Source organism: Trichosurus vulpecula, chromosome 3 (assembly GCF_011100635.1).
Source record: "Trichosurus vulpecula isolate mTriVul1 chromosome 3, mTriVul1.pri, whole genome shotgun sequence".
NCBI lineage: Eukaryota > Metazoa > Chordata > Mammalia > Diprotodontia > Phalangeridae > Trichosurus > Trichosurus vulpecula.
In genome coordinates, this window is record NC_050575.1 from 259014159 (window position 1) to 259033735 (window position 19577).

Below are 19577 nucleotides of genomic sequence, written 5' to 3' on the forward strand. Positions count from 1 at the left end.
GAGTATTGCTTGTCTTCTCAATGGGGAAGGGAGGGTCAGGAAGTAGAGAGATAATTTGGAACTTAAAATTTAAAAAAGAATGCAAAAAATTATTTCTATCTTCAAATATGTATTATGTACTCATGAAAAGATAACTCACCCATTGAGGAATTGATTGGAAAGGAAGTATGGCTCACTGGAGACAACAATGGATTTGAAGTCAGAGGTTTGAACCTGGGTTCCTATAGCACCTCTACTACTTATGTTTTTAGCTTCCAGGTCTCAGATTCCTCCTCTGTAAATGAAGGGATTGTACTAGATTGTCTCCAAGGTCCCTTCCACATCTGAATCTATGCTCCTATGTCTCTCAGGGCCCATAAGGACTATTGGGATTAGAGAGGAAGGAGTGATGACTGCTGGATGGACTATATTTTTCACCAAGGAGGAAAGTTTTAAGTTGGACTTCAAAGGATGGGTATTGCATAAGCACAAAGGAGGAAGAGGGCATTGTGAGCAAGGGAATGGGATGAGCCAGCACTCTCTCTACCTTTCTGCCCACTCAGGCATTTTCAGGTCCTCTCTGAACCTATAGCCCACACAATACTTAATAGAGCATGGAACTCTGCCCACTCTCCACCAACTTACTGGTTCTAAGCTGGAACAAGACCCTGACAAAACCATTTTTTAAAACTCTGGCTCTGTCTGCATCCATCAGCTAAGGAGCTTGGGTCCCACTGTTTTGCCAATTCCTCTCTACTGATACCCAGCTATGAGGATTTTGTATATTCCGTTTGTGGTCCTCATCTTTCTGGTCCAGATTTCTCCAGGTAAGTTTACAGGGGTGGAAGAGGGACATCACTCCATGCCCTCTCGTCCTGGGAGGAGAAGCGTAGCTCTTAGGAGAGATGAAGTAGACTCGGTCACTGTCTGGCCAGAAAAGAAAGCTCTAGAAAGATGTGGGAGATTCTGGGACATTGTATGGGATTATGGGCTAGAAACTGAGGAGACTTGGTGGTCCTGACTCAATTCTTTGCTTTCCTTTCTCCTCCCTCTAAAACAAAAATTAGCATACTATAATGGTAGTCGTGGTGACTTTTAGACACACTTTCTTCTCAGGGAAAGGAGTTTTTCTCCATGTAGTAAGATTCTAATAGCATCTCATTCAGAGTCTGGATTTGCAAGATTGGAATTACCAGATATCAGACATTTGCCCCAGTCTTCCTCTCCCCTTAGTTCTCTCTCATAGCTAATCATTGGCCTTAGATCCAGTAGCTGTTTCTGGGCTCCCCCGAGGGGCATAAAGCATTGCAAGTAAAGACCATAGCTCCTGACCTGGCCTTATTCTCCAGGAAGAGTTTTTAGAAATCTCCAAGGACACTCCTAGCTCACACATGGGTAAAGGACCAGATGTCACAGGGCAGGGTATGTTCCAAAACCTGGAAAGACCTAGCTTATGCTTATTAGAAAAAGTACTACATATGAAGTTGGGGGCCCTGGGTTCAAATCCCCACTCTGGTACATATGACCTATATGACCTTGGGCAAATCCCTCCTGGATCTCAGCTCAGCTATTATAAAATGATGGTATTAGAGCAGAAGAATTCTTCAAGGCCCCTTCCAGCTCAAAATCTTCTAATCCTTTTCTTTCCATTATTAAGCTCCAAGATCTGGCTAACTGGTGCCACCTTCTGGTTTTCCTCTGTCACCACCTTTAACCTCTGAGCCTGTGTCTAGCTCTCATCCCAGCTTAACCTGGAGTTAGGCTGTGGGCTTTCTCCCTTTTAAATACCTTTGTAACATGAAAACAATGCACATTCTTTCTTGGATTTTCCTTTAAGAAAGTGCTGATAGAAAAATAACAAGAGGTTAAGAGAAGAAACACAAACTCTACAAACTGACAGTTAATCCTGAAGTTAGCAAAAAGTATGAGACACAAACCTTTGTTAGGAACTCCTCTCTTAGTGACAGAAAAGCAGCTAAAGCATCACAGATCTCAACAAGAATATTTCTGTAGTTTCTGTCTCTGGCTTCTTGTGATTCCTCTTCCATTTATCTTAGTCTCCTGATTCTGCAGTTTCTAATACATGAAAACAGAGCCTCATGGCAGTCCATGACTCATTTTTATCTCATGAAGTAAAACTCAAACTCAAGAAATCATCTTTCTGTTATGTATGGACACAATAGTCTTTATATATAGTTCCACATTCCCAAACACTTATTTAGTTTATAGTTTTGTCAGTTATAAATTTCAAAACTCTAAAAAAGACTCACATGCAAATGACCTAGTGAACCACAACGTCTTACAACCATCATTATCTCAGACATTGCTCTGTCTTCCAACAAGTCCTTTCTCAGTACATTCATTCTGAGGGAAAGTCCTCTACCTCGTGCTCTGAACAGTCTGTCTCCTGAATATTTTGCCTGAAAATATGTATTTCTTCCCAATTTGATTTAATTTGTTCTCTTTTCAGAAATGTTCTTTTTTTCTCTTTAAGAAGCCATATTGTACACATTTGAGCAGACTATCATCCATGTGCATTGCTCAAAATTATGAATCTATTCAAAAGGAAGTAAAATTAATATAGGAGGACCTGGCTTGCATGAAGACATGCTAATTCTTAGTGATCACAATTTCCCCTTCTAAATGTTCACAAATCATGCATTTTCTTCCTTTTTTTGAAAATTAATGTTCTGCCCATCTTCAGGCCTTGACATCATTCCTGTTCTCCATGATTTTTCAAAGAGCCTTTAGAATAATTCAGTAATCCTTTTCACCAGTTCTTTCATTCAGTACCCTGGAATGGAATTATTCTAAGTCTCATAGCTTGTATTCATTAGGATAGCTAGGTATTCTCCTATAATCCCCACATTCATTTTAAATTCCAACTCCTTTAACCTCCTTAATTCTATCATTCCTCATCTGCAAATCATTTTCTCTACTAAAGAAAATAGTAGCTCCTCCTGAAATCCATAACCAAGAAGGCTAAGTGGCAATAGCCAGAGACTTCTCTCCAATAATCCAAAATTGTGCTCACAGAAGGGGAATGATTTGCCTAAGAATCAAATATCTAGTTTGTGGAAGAATTAGAATTTAAAATCACATTCCTTAAAGAAAAATCCAGTGCCTTTTCCACTACATTATGATGTTTCTCAAGAATTGGTTTTGTTATTGTTGTTAAATCATAGGGAATTTTAGAGCTTAGAAATTATTACGGAGTTATCTATTTTAATCCCCTCATTTTATAGATGAAGAAACTATATCTCCAAGAGCTTAAATGACTTACTCAAGATCACATAGAATTCTGGAGTCAGGATTAGTCTCCACCAAGGATACTGACCTTCGGACTGGAAAGAATAGGAAATTACTGGTTCAGGTTGCAGGTCCAGATGAACCTTATCTAGGGTTCCAAAAGAACTTGGGAAATATGACTCTCTACCTCAAATGACTACCTTGGAACTTTGACAAATCAGAATAGGAGAGTCACAGCAAGATTAGAAATGGACAGATATCATGATTTTCAAAAGAAAAGAAAAAAATTTAGATTCCTCATTTTAGATGTCAATAATCTTGAGTTGGATTGCTAGAAAAATTCTAAACATAATAAAGGATACATTTAGAAGAGGTCATCATTTCACTTCAAAAAGACAGATCATGTCAGGGATAACTCCATTTCTTTTCTTAACAGAGTTATTTGATAGATAAAATTATCATTGTAGGCACTATTTCTGGAATTTAAACAAAATATTTGGCAAAGGAGGAATAACTGAAACATCTGGGTGAGATGACAGCAGATTTAGGCAAATTTGTAACAGGTTGATTGATTGGACCCAAAGAGTATTTATTAATGGAACAATATCAATAAGAAAGAGGAGAAAAGACCCAAGAACCCATTCTTAGCCTTTTACTATTTCATGTTTTTATCAATGATCTAAAGACTGTCAATTACAAAAAGATCTCTCACAAACCAAAACAATAGAAGTCAATCAGAAAACTCTAGAAAAATATGAAAAATAAAGAGTTTAAATATAATATTCCAGGAATCACTAAGAAAAATGCCTGGCAATGTTGGAAATAGAAGGTAGCAGGTAAATTAATAGTAGTCATAGGACACTGATATAAGAAAAACTTAAATTTAACTCATCCAGAAATATAAATGCCAAATTCCAGAACTTCAATGTAAAGAGAGAATCTTGAAAGCAATTACAAGGAAGCTCTTTCCAAATGAAAAAAATAAAATTAAAAATTACCATGATTACTCAAAGAAGAAATGGAAGAAGAATCTGAAATGAAATATACAAAAAGTGAGGAAGAACCAAATGCAACATTTTTATCAGTAACATGAATTAAGGCACAGATGAGATGCTTATAAAACTTGTATATTGCATAAGTGGAATACCAAACATTCTGAATGACAGCATCCTGACACAAAAAGATCTTAACAGGCTAGAATGATCAACTGAATCAAATACAATGGAATTTGGAATAATAGGATTTAGAGCTTGTAGACTTTAGAGATCAACATCCTTATTTGATAGACAAGGAAAGTGAGGGATAATTATGCACTATGTATGCTACCTACTACGAGGTAGCATATGGGGTGCTACATAAGAAGACATGGCTAGGCAATGGTTCATATACAAAAGGCAGGGGAGTTTGAGTGGACAATAAGCTCAATTTGAGCCAAAAGTGACAGCAAAAAAAAAAAAAGCTTGTATTTACAAAGAGATAATTACCAAAACAGCAAAGATGATAATCCTTCTGTTCTCTCCTTTGGTCAGACTACATCTAGAGTATTATGTTCATTACTGGGTATCATATTTTAGAAAGGACATTGCTCAGTATGATAAGGGGATCAGGAGATCATGACAGGAAAAGATGAGCTGAAAGAGCTAGGATGTTTAACCTGGAGAAGAGAGATTTATTTTCAAGTATTTAAAGGGTTGTCATATGGAAGAGTGATTAGACACCAGGGCACGGAAGCAGGATGGACATTGTGGAAAATAGACTTCAGCCTTGTATAAGAAAAAAGTTCCCAACAAATTTATACATATTCAAAAGTGGAATGTGTTGTTTCAGGATATAGTGAATTCCACCAACACCACCATCATTAAAGGTCTTCAAATGGTGGGACGAGCATTTGTGAGAGACCATCTCACATAGTAATTCCTGTTCAGGTAAGGATTAGAATGGGTGACTTCTAATATGCCTAGCAACTCTGAGATTCTATAACTTATTTCCCTATCACATTGTCCTGTTGATAAATGGACTCAAAGGAAACAGTCTATTACTTGGTATCTGAGATGCCAGACAGTTGATAATCCAAAGACAATTAGGGATCTGGACGAGAGAAAAGTCTCGGTAGCTTTAACCTAGCAAGGACAGAGAAGTAATTAAGAAGGGAAAGGATGTGGAAAATCGAAACACTGTTACATTGTTGGTAGAGCTGCGAACTGATCCAGCCATTCTGGAGAGCAATTTGGAACTACGTCCAAAGGGGTGTAAAAATGTTCATACCCTTTGACCCAGCAATACCACTTCTAGGGCTGTATCCCAAAGAGATCACACAAGTGGGAAAGGGATTCATATGTACAAAAATATTTATAGCAGCTTTTGTGTGGGAGCAAAGAATTGGAAAACAAGGGGATGCCCATCAATTGGGGAATGGCTAAACAAGTTATGGTATATGAATGTAATGGAATACTATTGTGATATAAAAAATGAGGAGCACACAGACTTCATTATAACCTGGAAAGACTTACATGATACGATGCTGAGTGAGCCAAGCAGAACTAGGAGAACATTATACACAACCACAGATATATTGATTATGTATTGAGTAACTTTGATAGACTTGGCTTTTCTCGCAATACATGGTTCAGAGACAACTCCAAAGGACTCATGATGGAAAGAGCTATCTACATCCAGAGAAAGAACTAGGCAGACTGAATGCAGATTGAGGCAAACTATTTTGCTCTCTTTTTTTTTTCACTTTTTCTTGGGTTTTGTTTCTTCTTTCTCATGATTCATTCCATTGGTCATAATTCTTCTTTACAACTTGACTATTGTGTAAATAAGTTTAATGCGAAGGTATATGTAAAAGATATATCAGATTCCATGCTGTCTTGGGGGGGAGGGGGAAGGAAAGGGAGGGGAAGAAAATCTGGAAATCAAAAACGTGCAGAACTGAGTGCTGTAAACTAAAAATAAAAAATCTTAATTTAAAAAAATGAAGGGAGAATAGAATGAGCATTTATATCAATCAATAAACATTTATAAAGCACCTACTATGCTGCAGGCACTATGCTAAATATAGAAGATACAAAAAGAGGCAAAAGATAGCCCTTGTTCTCAAGAAATTTACAATCTAATGAGGAAGACAATATACAAGCAAATATATACAAAGCAAGCTATATGCAACATAAATAGGAAAGAATGAACAAAGAGAAGGTACTATGATTAAGAGAGTATTCCTATAAAAGATGGGATTTTAATTCAGATGAAGGAAATTGGGGAAACCAACAGGCTGAATTGAGGAGAGAGAGCATTACAGGCATGGCAGATTGGCAGAGAAAATGCCTGGAGCCAACAAACGCAATGTCTTGTTCATGGAATATCCAGTGATATCCAAGGAATATTCACTAGATCAAAGAATATATGTCAAGGAGTAAGGTGTAATAAGCCTGGAAAGGTAAAAAGGGGCAAGGTTATGAAGGATGTTGAATGCCAAGCAGAGCATTTGTTATTTGCTCATAGTGGCAACAGGAAACCACTGGATTTTATTGAGTAGGGAAGTGATGTGGTCAGACCTATGCTTTAGGAAAATCACTTTTTTGGCCAAATGTAGTACATAGATTAGACTAGAGAGAGACTTGAGGCAGGAAGAGCCATCATCAAGCTACTACAATACCCCAGGCATGAGGTAATGAGGGCCAGAAAAACAGTGCTGTTCGTGGAGAAATGCTGCAAAAAGTTAAATCAACAGTCCTTAACAATAGATTGGATATATGGAGTAAGACACACAGAGAGTGAGGAGGCAAGGATATCTCCTAGATTGTGAGCCTCATACCAGGAGCACAGACACATGTGGTCCTCACAGAAAAGTGGTCAGTTTCATTTCTGAACTATCAGGACTGAAGGATCCATTTCCTTCCTCTGAGAAAAGGATTTCTCCCAGGATACACATGAGCTGAAGTGCCCTCCAGACAGCCTCTGAAATGTAGAAGTCCCTCCCCTGGGAGATTCATTTATGTTGTGATTAATAAAAGTGGTTATTTGAGTGAATTAAACTGGTACAATAATGGTGTTTTACCCCTATATAGTGATTGTAAATATTTCATGGGCTTTTATATCCATTATCTCTTTTAATCCTTATAGACAGTCACATTGAGGTTGGCAGGATGAGCATATTATCCCTTTTTTTATAGATGAGGAAACCGAGGGCCACGCACACCACAGTATGGTAGCAACAGGGCTGGGATGAGGAGCTAGATCTCCCAGATTCTTAATTGTTCTTTGCACTTATGGGGCCCTTGTATTTAGGGCACCAGGGCCCCAAGCCTAAAGCACTGGCTTCTGTACTTTTGGGAATGAGCAAATCACATGTATGCATGTATAGACTGGCCTTAGGGGCTAATTACCCCAAGACTCTCTACAAGCTGCATGAGCCTCCTAGGAGGCCCTAGTGACCTCAGCCCCTCGATTCTTTGTTCAGCCAGGAATGAGATTCAGAGGGTCTGCTTGACTCTCGGTGGTGCCTGTCGGAAGCAATGTCTCCCAGGAGAAGTTATCTTCGAAAAATGCTTAGCAAACCGGTTTTGTTGCTTGCACCGAAGGACGTCCAGACCACTACAGTGAACCCACACCCAGCAGTACTTGAGAAGCCTTTGGTTTCACCTCCTAGACTTCTTTGACCCAAATTCCTGTGAAATTTTTACATCTGAGAATAAAAGAAGCTTTCAAAATGTAAACCCTACACAAGTTTTTGGTCTGTATGAGTAGTTGTCATTCATTTTGATTTTTTTCTCATCTGTTCGTAATTTTTTATTTGCTCATTTGGTGACTAGCAGCCAACATGGACAAATATCTAGTTAAAATGCCCCGTTAAGGGACTATTCTTTATATCAATAGAAAACACTACAACCTTCATTCTTCCATGAGCTGAAGGAGTATCCCCATCCTCAATACAGATTTTCCCTGAATTATGCTTGTCTTATGCCCTTTCTTTAGGATGCCACAGCATGCCTGGCCTCTACATAGGAGTAATTTACTAGAAAGAACCAGGATCTACCAAGTAATGACCTCAAAATTACACTCTAATCTCCTTCATTTCCAGACCAGGAACATTCTGAGAAAATTCTCCACTCAATTCAAATCACAGATCTTCTTGAGGCCCTGCACTCAGCTTAGCACAAAATCCTGGGGGGAATGCAGGAGAATTCTAAGGGTTAGAGCTAAGGAGCAGCTCCAAATGTGATTAGTTTCATGACCTTCTTCATGAGCAAGGACCTCATGCTTTCAACCAACTGGGGAAGGGATGGAGGAGAGGGAAAGGAGAGAAGGGGAAGAGGAGGGAGAGGAAGAGAAGAAGAAGAGGGAAAAGAGGAGGGGGAGAGGCAAAGAGGAAAGAGAGGGAGAGGAGGAAGAGGAGTTGGGGGAGAAGAAGAGGAGGTAGTTGGAAAAAGCTAATTGAATCCCGAAAATCAAGATGTGATTCTTTGATTTCCTGATTCCAAGGAACAAGTGTGGGGTGGGGGGAGGGTTGCAACAATTCAACTAGTAGCTGCTGTGGGGGTGAAAGACCAACACAAGCTCAACAATAAGGATGCTGCCAACACAGGTTCTTTTGATCTGCTTTACTAAAGAAAGCAACGTTAAAGAGTTAACAATCTTATTTCAATCCAACATACAAATATCGTTCACTTAGTACAGGGGGAAAAGCCAGCACTCTGAACTTCAGAGCAAATACAAACAAATTACAAACATACATTATAAACAGACCAAATACAATTCATAGTTAGCAAGAAACCAACATCTGCCTTCAGGAGCCAGGGAGTTCATAACAACAGCTGGCCCAGAGTCATGCACCTCTTCTTCTGTGGCTCAGAGCCTCAAGCAAATAGTTCTGTTTTCTCTTTTTATACACTCTTTAGCTGTCATCAAACTGAGAGACCAGAACTTAGGCTCCTTCTATTATAGGCTCTGGTCTTAACAACTCCCCTTAGGACCCTAAGGGCTTCATGCCCACATAGGCTTAGTACCTAGTAATTAGGGGTTTGGGCCTGGAGCTTTGCACCTAGTAAGGCTCAATCAAAGAGACTTAATTAATTTATCATTCTAAAACAGTAAAAAAAAGTCCCAACTTAATTGATATGGGGGGAATGGGGGGCAGGGGGAGGGAGAGGGAGAAAGAAGGGGGAGGAAAGGGAAAAGGGAGAGGGGGGGAATTGTTGGGCAATCTACCAGAGTAAATGAAAGAGGATGGGATCAAAGGCATCATAGATAAAGGCAGTCAGATGACCCAGTGAATAGAGTTTTGTATGTAGAGTCAGAAAGACTTGAGTTGAAATCTGACCTTAGATGTGTGCTGTCTTTGTGACACCAGGCAAATCACTCAACCTCTTTCTGCCTCAGTTTTCTCAACTATAAAATGTGGAAAAGGATAGCACCTACATCTCAAGAGTGTTGTAAGGATAAAATGACATATTTGTAAAGTGGTTTGCAAACCTTAAAGCACTACATAAATACCAGCGATTATTATTATTCATGTCACAGAGTTGTACTTGAGGAAGAGAAGGTGCACTTCTTCATAAAGACTGAAGTAAAGGAAGAGAATGAGAAATGAAGCAAAGGGGTTTTGAAAGGTAGAATAGGAGAAGGTAGAGCTGACATCTAATGTGTGCGCTCGCTCTCTCTCTCCCTCTTTTTCTTTCTCCCTCCACCCCCTTTACCCCTTTCCCCACTGTGAGTGATATGGGGGATTTGAGGAGAAAAAAGTAGGATAAGGAATTAATTAGGGATGAGTAAAAGGGTTGTCTTGCTACAATGAGGTCAGTCGAGATTAGACAATCTAAACTTGTATCATTCTTCAATATCCATACCTGGAGGGCCATGAATTTGGATGGGGCAGTGGAGGGGGCATGCAGGGGAGGGAATCACATCTTGATTTTCAGGATGCAATTGGTTTCCTTGTAATGCTGTGTTTTCATGTTTTACGTAGAAACATTATTCTGAGAAGGGGTCTCTACCCTTTACCAGACTGCCGAAGGGGTCCATGACACTATAAACATTAAGAACCCCAAGGTGAGAACAACATTTAGCAGACTGATGGGGATGATAGCAGGTTTGTTAAAATACCAGTAACACCAAGACCTCAAACCCCTAGAATCCTGCTTCCCAATAGATGTGTGAGATCATCAGACTCAACACCTGGTGGAGGTTGCATTGTTTCTCCTCTGCCCCACTTTCCTGTTAACAGAATTAAGCCCGGTGCCAGGACTCCACACACCCTCATCTGGACAGAAACAGGTGCTGAACATTTGCTCTGCCAGTCCTCTTAAGCTACACATGCCACTAGCCCAAAAACAAAGATTCTGCTGTTGACCCCTATGCTGGAGGAGATAACAAACTCTGCATCAGAAAGAGTCCTGATGCAAGGCTAACCTAACTCAAGGTGAGTGATTCAAACATGCCTCACCCCTCTCTAACCAGGCTGGCCCAAGGATCACAAATACCTCTGCCTTGATTGCAGGGCGGTGGAATGTGTACTCTTCTGCTGAGGACAAACATGCTCCCCTACCCCCACTTCACCGTTCCCACTTATTTCTCAAGGATTGGCAATCATATCAACATATATAGGCATATACACCTATTGCTTCTTGGCTCCAATCAGAATCCCTGATTTCTGAACTTAGATTGGTTAGACCAAAGCTCTGTTACCTAACCACTACTCCTTGCTCCTTCATACCTATCCTTATCAGCCCTATTGCTCCAGTCTCTCTATCCCACTCTTCCTTAGCCTTCCATTATAACCACTGAACACCTATTCCCTTGTTAACATATATCCTTTTATATTAGACCCATGCCATTTTCTCCACCAAAAAAAATTACTTTGTCTATATTTGGCTTTTATTTAGATGTATATATGTTGTCTCTCTTCTCCTCCCCCCATAGAACCTCAGTTCCTTGAAGGCAGGCACTATTTAGATTTGTCTCTATCCCCAACACCTAGCACAATGATTGTCAAATAGTAGGTACCTAATAAATGCTTGCTGGGGTGAATTGAGTGCCTGGAGGTGTGGGCAAGGAATAGGCTAGAAAAGGGATTACTTGTGGAGAAGGTTAGACTACAAGGACCACCCCTAAAGCAATAGTACTCTGTCTTGGCAAAGGCCAGAGCCAACCCACAGGTAACCAGCCATGAGTTCCTTTCTTAAGAGACAGTAATCAGAGTGGATGGAGTACTGTCCTTAGAATCTGGAAGACCATGGATAATACTGAATGTGTTACATACCTCACAGGGTTATTGTGGGGCTCAAATAAAATGATGTGTGTAAATCACTTTGTGTATTTTAAAGTCCAATATGAGTATTTATTGTTATTATTTCTTCACAGGCTCCTTCCAGGACTGTTGTCTCTTGTGACTGTATCAGTAAGGCAAGTGTCACAATATCGATGGTGACCATGAATATGCCTGTGTAGTTCTGTATCACAGAATATAAGAGACTCTCCATATAGAAGGCAGAAGAAGTAAAACATTTATTCAAACACCAGAGGGTCAAATCCCAATACCAATAACTCCAATTCAACATTGCAGCAATTATATCCCAAAACCAGTAAGACTACTTTATTCCTTTATCAAGGAATTTAAAACACACTATCACAGCAGGGAGCCAAGCCATCCCATAACCTTCCTCTCTGCTGGGGCCTTCCAGTAAACACTCACTTACAAATGCTAGCTGTCTACTTGCCTGTATCCTCTTCTCCTGCAGTTCTAAAAGAGCTTGCAGTTCTGAGAGCTTAAAGGCTACCCCCAGAGTATATACACACCCTTTTTCAAGCCCTGGGGTATAGGCATGGGGCTTCACACCTCTCCTGGTCTGATTAGCAAAAGGGTGTGGGCCTTCCAACCAACCAGCCTCCCCTAATCAAGGTTCCCTTAACTAGCTCCACCTGAGGCCTATTAGGGGATTAATGGGTGGGGAAGATCTTTAATCACATTGACACCATAGACTGGCACGATGACTCACCATCAATTTCTGAAGCCTGAATGAAGTTATTCCAGTTCTTGCCCCTAGGCTGGCAAATCACACAGACCTCTTTGAACCCATGATGTTTATTCAAAATTTATATTTATAGGTCTGAAACCTCACTAAAAGCATTTGAAACACCCACATACACTCAGTCCTGTGGGGAAAACTAAATTCACTTGAAAAGTGATATGTTAGCCTCATCATACCTAGCACAGGGCTTTTAAAAAATCTCCACCATTTTTCATGTAATTCTCAAAAGCAGCTATAAAAAGACATAAATACTAAATGTGCAGGGCCTGGATGGCTTATTAACTTAAAATGTCACAAGGACAGGTGATGGGGCACATACCCACTGGCTCCTGGAGACTTAGAGTAGGATCAAAGGTTAACATAGATAAGACTCAAATGGGCCTAAACCTGGTCACATTGCTCAGAAATACAATTACTGGAATTGATAGAAGGATCATCCCCCCTGCACTTGAGATGCTAATGGCCTTACCTCCCATGTTCTTTAGGCAGTGCAATCCTGTGGGGTGTGCCAGTTTTTAACAGTGAATTTGTACTCACTGCTAGTTCTCTACAGATCTTGATTCATGCTTGCCTTCAAAAGAAGCCTTTTGAATAGGCCCAAGAGACTTAGGAAGCATAGGAAGAGATTAAGGACCATCTACTTGCCATACCCACCCTACCCAAGGGAAAGAAAAGAGAGCAAGCACTCATATAAATCTTGGTAAAGAAGGAACAGTCATTTGTCTTACAAATAACCCAAAAGGGAAATATTCCTACATCAATACATCTTTTTCAAGCACAATGTAAAGGAAACAGCTTTTTTTTAAAGTTCCTTTTTAAAATTTATTTTTTATTTTTAGTTTACAACACTCAGTTCCACAAGTTTTTGAGTTCCAAATTTTTTCCCCCTCCTTCTCCTCCTCTCTCCCTCCTAAAATGGCATGTAATCCAATATGGGTTCTACATACCTTCACATTGAACTTATTTTCACAATAGTCAAGTTGTAAAGAAGAATTATCACCAGTGGAATGAACCATGAGAAAGAAGAAACAAAACCAAAAAAGAAAAACAAGGACAAAAAGAGAGAGAGCAAATAGTTTGCTTCAATCTGCATTCAGACGCCATAATTCTTTCTCTGAATGTGGATAGCTTTCTCCATCATGAGTCTTTTGGAGCCATCTTAGAACCTTGCGTTGCTGAGAAGAACCAAGACTATCAAAGTTAGTCATCATAAATATCTTGTGTCTGTAATCGTGTATAATGTTCTCCTGGTTCTGTTCCCCTCACTCAGCATCGGATCATGTCTTTCCAGGTTATTATGAAGTCTGTCTGCTCTTCATTTCTTATAGCACAGTAGTGTTCCATTACATTCATATATCACAACTTGTTTAGCCATTCTCCAATTGATGGGCATCCCTTCAATTTCCAAAGAAAAAGCTTGTGTGCATCCCTACAGGAATTCAAGTTCCCATATGCTTGGAAGAATATTATTGTCCAAACTAATCCTAACCCCTTAGCCATGGCATGGAAAGAGCATCTGCTTTTGCCTGGAGTAGTGACTTCCTCAATTGCTCAAACCACTCCAGGGAAAATAGTACCAGCTACAGGCTATGGGACAAAAGACCCTAGGTTTGCTGGTAGTGAAGGAACTACATTTTATGTGCTCCAAGTGGATAATGGTACTTGCCCACTTTGAGACTAACAATACCTCCTGGCATTGTGAAACAATCTATTTTCCTCTGTTTAGAGTTGGGCATTTTTTTTTAATCTGGTGGGATTGAAGGTGTAAGTGGAAGATGCAGGGATCAGAATTTTGTGGACCCATGGAAGCAAGGTAGATCTCTGGAAGAGAGAGCAAGGTTGAAGACTTTGTGCAATTCTGCCTCAGTTAAATCCAGTTTATGTGTGACTCAAAAGACATGGCCCATACCATTTTACTTCAAAGTCCTGTTGACAGCAAATGACAAAGCATTAGGTACAGATACGCTGGGAGCTGTAGTAACAAACCCTTCACACAGACAGCCCAGGCCATACGGTCATCTGCTGATGGGGGAAAGAAAAGACACACTGTAGAATGTAGAGTTGGGATATCTGCACAGGACAGAGGGACCTAGAAATAATGCCCCATGGTTTGGAGTAAAGAACAATGACCTTGTAGCCAAGTTTGAACCCCAGGTCTGTTGATTACAAAATCTGTGACTTTGGCCACATAACCTGAGCTCTCTGATTTCAGTTGATTAAAAGACCTCTGGGATCCCTTTAAGCTCTAGATGTAATGTGCCCACATAACTAGGTATTAGAGAACAGGAAGAGAATAATGAGGCACACAATTTAAGACATTTTCTCTCCAGAGAGTACTGATATTATGAAAATAAAGACCAGGTAATAACCCTACGAGGACATTGTCCTTTCCCTGCCTTTGCTCACCGAAAAGCTGCCCCCCCACTCACCCACATAAACACACTTAGCTAATTCGAGGCCTTGATACCACCTTGTATCATGTCCACTAGTTGACACAACATAGGACAGAAGCCATGCTGAACACACCTGGATCCAAGAAAGGGATTTGTACATCCTAATCACTGTCCATGACTGCTTCTCTCCATTCTTCCTCTTACCACCCCCCCCGCCACTTTTACTCCCTCCTCCCTTTCTCTCCTGACTCACAGGCCATTCCGCTCCCACTCAACATCTCCTCCAGAAGTCTGCTGAGATGGAAGACCAGAGGAAATTCCAGTAACTCCTCATTTGCCTTCAAGAAAGCCTTCAACCCTCTCTCACTGCAGACCCCTATAATGCTCAGTAGATTTCCATCTCCCTTTGGCAATGGAGAGAAAGAAACAAGAGAATACACCAGGACCATTGCTCCTTCTCAGGTTGCTTTTCCATCTAGTTTAGGCCAGAGCCAAGAATTCAATTCCCTTTCAAAAAGCATTCATTAAGACCTACTCTGCATAGGAGAGGCAGCATGGCAAAGTAGAGAGAGGACAAGACCAGAGAGGGGGCAAGACCTGGATTCAAGTCTCTCCTCACACATACTGATTATGTGACCCTGGACAAGTCACTTAGTGTGACAGTGTTCTTGCTAACTCTCTAAAACTGTCATTTGCAGAACAGGTCCTGATCTGCATTGATAAAGAGAGTTTCTACACTGCATGTTCCCTATACCAGGGGTGGGGAACCTGCTGCCTCAAAGCCAAATGTTGCCCTCTGGATACTCAAGTGCAGCCCTTTAAGTCCTGGTTTTACAGAACGAATCCTTTCATTAAGGGGATTTGTTCTGTGAAGTCAAAGGGCCACACTGGAGGACCCAGAGGGCTATACATGGCCTCAAGACCACAGGTTCCCCACCCCTGCCCTATACCAATAAAATCACAGGTCTGGTCCCTCCTTCCCCTAAAAGATGTTGAGCGGGGCCCAGAGTTATTTGCTTGGAATTTAAGGATAAAATAAAGATACAGCCCCTGCCCTCAAAAATATTACATGCTTATGGAAAGATAACTCACTTATTGAGAGACTGATTGGAAAGGCAGTGTTGCCCAGTGAAGAAAATAATGGATTTAAAATCACAGGTTTAAACCTGTGTTTCTAATAACACCTCTGCTACATACTACCTGTGTGACCTTGGGCAAATTACCTAAGTAAGCACCCAGCTCTCAGTTCCCTCATCTCTAAAGGAGGAAATTGTACTAGACTGTCTCTGAGGTCCCTTCCACATCTCAGTCTGTAATTCTATGTCTCTCAGGGTCAAAAGGACTGTGGAACTGTAGGGAAGGGGGAGATGTCTGCCAGCTGGTCTTGTCAAAAACATTTTCTCACCAAGGGGGAAGAACTTAAAAGAGGCTTTGAAAAATGGGCATTAGACAAAGAGATAGGAGGAGGAGGACATTCCACATAGGGGAACAGGTTGATCAGGTACTCTCTCTGCCTTCCTGTTCACTCAGGCCTTTTCAAGTCCTCTCTGAGCCAATAACCCACACACTATTCATCAGAGCATGGAAAACTGCCTCCTCTCCATAGGCTCACCAGCTCCAAACTGACTCAAGGCCCTGCCAGAAATATAAAAGAAAAAACCAGTCAGGCTCTGTCTGCCTCCCTCAGCTAAAGAGCTTGGGTCCCTTTGTTTCCCAGACTTCCTTGCCTACTGACACCCCAGTCATGAGGATCTTGTTCTTCATGTTTTTGGTCCTCATATGTCTGCTTCAGGTTTTTTCAGGTAAGAGGAGAGTCAGCAGAGGTAGAAGGGGGCCATTGCTCCATGTCCTCTCATCCTGGGAGGAGAAGCACAGGATTTAGCAGAGGTAAAATACTCAGCCCTTGGTTGGCCCTAAGAGAAAGCTCTAGAAAGACATGAGACTCTCTGGGATACTGTCTGGGCTTCTAGGCAGAAAACTGAAGAGACTTAGTTGTCCTGACTCAATCCTTTACTCTTCTTTCTCTTCCTTTTAAAATAATCATAAACATATTAAATAACCCAGAGCAGGCTATAATTCATCATACATCCTGTAGTAATGGTGATTTTTAGATCCCTTTTTTTTCCAGAAAGAAGAATTTTCTCTAAAGCTCTCATAGTCAGCATCTCTTTCAGAGTCTGGATTTGCCAATCAGAATCCAGGCTGGAATTACCAGAGGTTGGACATTTGTGTAATCAATTACCTCAACCACTCTTTCCACCTTCCTACACACAGAGATAGAGAGAGAGAGAGAGAGAGAGAGAGAGAGAGAGAGAGAGAGAGAGAGAGAGAAAACTTGGTGGTAGATAGGCTTTCTAGAAGTAGAAAGGGCAGTTTATACCAAGAAGGTTTTCTATGTCCACATCTCCCTCCATGTAAGTTTTAGATTAGAACTGGAATGTGTTGACCTTGAAAGAAGAACAAGAGGTCACTGTCTGACTGGGTTTTCTTTGTCCTGTGAGTTTGAGCTTAACTTAATGAAGTATTTGAGAGTTAAATTCCATTACAATAAGTTGTGCTAGCATTTCCAGCCATATTATGATACTTCTGTATTCCCATGGCCTGTGAAAGCTTATGGACTGGAATTCACTGATCCTGGGTTGGAACCCTAGCTCCATACATTCTCAGTGAGTGAACTTCAGCAAATCATTTCACTTCTCTGGAACTTGGTTTCCTCCTCTGTGAAATGAAGGATTTGGATCAAATGGCCTGTAAGTTCCTTTCTAGGCCTACATCTGCTGTGGCTACCTCCTCCAACATTTGTCAAGTCTACCTGGAACACATGTACCTAGGACAAGTCAAGTCAACAAACATTTATTAAGCACTTACTATGTGCCAGATATTGTGCTTGAATTGCATAGGTGGGACTGTCCTGAAAAGCAGTCCAAAAGTGGGCAGAAAGAGGAGGCAATTGCAGAAGTTCAAAGGCCAGACCCATAATGAAGCTAACACATCCCCTAGAGAGTTCTTTGAAGGCTACTGAACTATGCGTGGGCTTCTAGAGGACCATGAAGCAGGACACTGATGAGAGTGGCAGTCACCAGGGGAGAAAGTAGAAACAAGGTTTATTAGGAAATTTCCCTCTGGAATCAATCTATCAGGGAAGATAGCATTTACAAACAAAATTTTCCCAAAGGATTAGTGTAGTTTTATTCTATTAAAGCTTTTAAAGAACTGATACAACATAAGCTTCTCGAGAGCAGGAACTATTTCATCCTTATCTTTGTATGGTCAATGCCTGGCATACAGGAGGTGCTTATTGATTATTTGATTAATTCTGGTTTTTGAAGGCTGTTCTATGGAAGAGGGATCAGATTTGTGCTGCTTGGCCCCAGGGGGCAAGACTTAAAGCAATAAGGGAAAGTTACAGAGAGGCAGATACAAATTGGATATCAGACAAAGCTTCTTAACAATTAAAACTGGCTCAGATAGTCTGTGCTTGCCCTCTAGCCCTGAAGGCAGTTCTCAGAAGGAAAATAACAAAGTATGCCCAGGCAGTTTCAGACTTAAGATTTGGTGGTTTAAAACTGGACTAGGACTTTGGGAACCCATTTCGTATGAATAAACACAAAATAAATAGAAGGTCCTTTGAGAGGTAGGACATGGCGGCTTAGGGCATCTGGAAAGGCTTGGTGTAAAAGATGGCATTTAATCAGTCTTGAAGGCTATAAAGGATTGTATGAGGCTGAAGTGAGAAGAAAGAGCATTCCATGCATGTGCAAAGGCAAAGAGCCTTTGGAATTTCATACATAAGAAATCATAAGGCAAGTTCAGGTAGACCATAGGATACAAAAAGTGGGGGAGAAAGAGAAAGAGACAGAGAAAGGGAGACAAAGACAGAGAAAGACAATGAGGAGCTAGAAAAGTGGGTTGGGGCCAGGTTGTGAAGGAATTTTAAAGTTAAATAGAGTAGCTTGTATTCTATCCTAGTGGCAATCAGGAGTCATTGGAGCTTATTAGGAAGAACAGACCTGCTCAGCCTTGCACTTCAGGAAAATCATTTTGTCAGTTGTGAGGAGAACGGATTGGAATAGAGAAACCAACTGGGAGGCTGTTGCCATAATCTAGGCAAGAGGTGAAGAGGGCCTGAACGAAGAGGTGGCTGTGGAAGTGGTAAAGAGATTGATTCAAGAGTTACTATGTAGGTTAAAGTGTAATGATTGGCTAACAATCAGATATCTGAATCTGGAAAAATTGAAGAACTAATAAATCTAAGATAGCTGATTCTGAAACAATTGAAGAACTAATAAACCAATCAGCAACCACAGGGAGTTTGCTAAGTGATGTCCTAAGAAATAGGAGAGTTCAGAAGCAAGGTGGATTTAAGAGCAATGATAACAACATCTACTTAGAACATTTAGTATGAGATGACTATGGTACAATTTGTTTGAAGTATCCAGCAGGCCATTGGTAATGTGGAATTAGAGCTCGAGAAAAAGACTAAGAGTGGATATATAGATCTGGAAATATCTACCCAAAAACTCTAGATGAACCTGGGTTTAATATAATAGTTAACATAAGGTCTCCTAGTGAGAGAATATAGAGAAAAGAAGAGGGCCCAAGACAGAGTCTTAGGGTTCTCCCACACAACTAGGGAGTGTGATATGAAAAGCTAACAAAGGAAATTGGGAAAGATAGAAGGAGAACCACGAGAAAGAAGTGTCACAAAAACTCAAAAAGAGGATATACAGGAAGAAAGGGGTGGTTGCTAATAGTAACAATCATAGAAATTATTATAGTACTATTATAGTACTTTAAGGTTTGTGAAGGGCAGAGAGAGTGGTTAATAATAGATAATGGTAATAATAGCCGCTATTACATAACCCTTCTATATAGATCACATATAATATATAATGATATGATAGTATATACAACATAAATAATATAT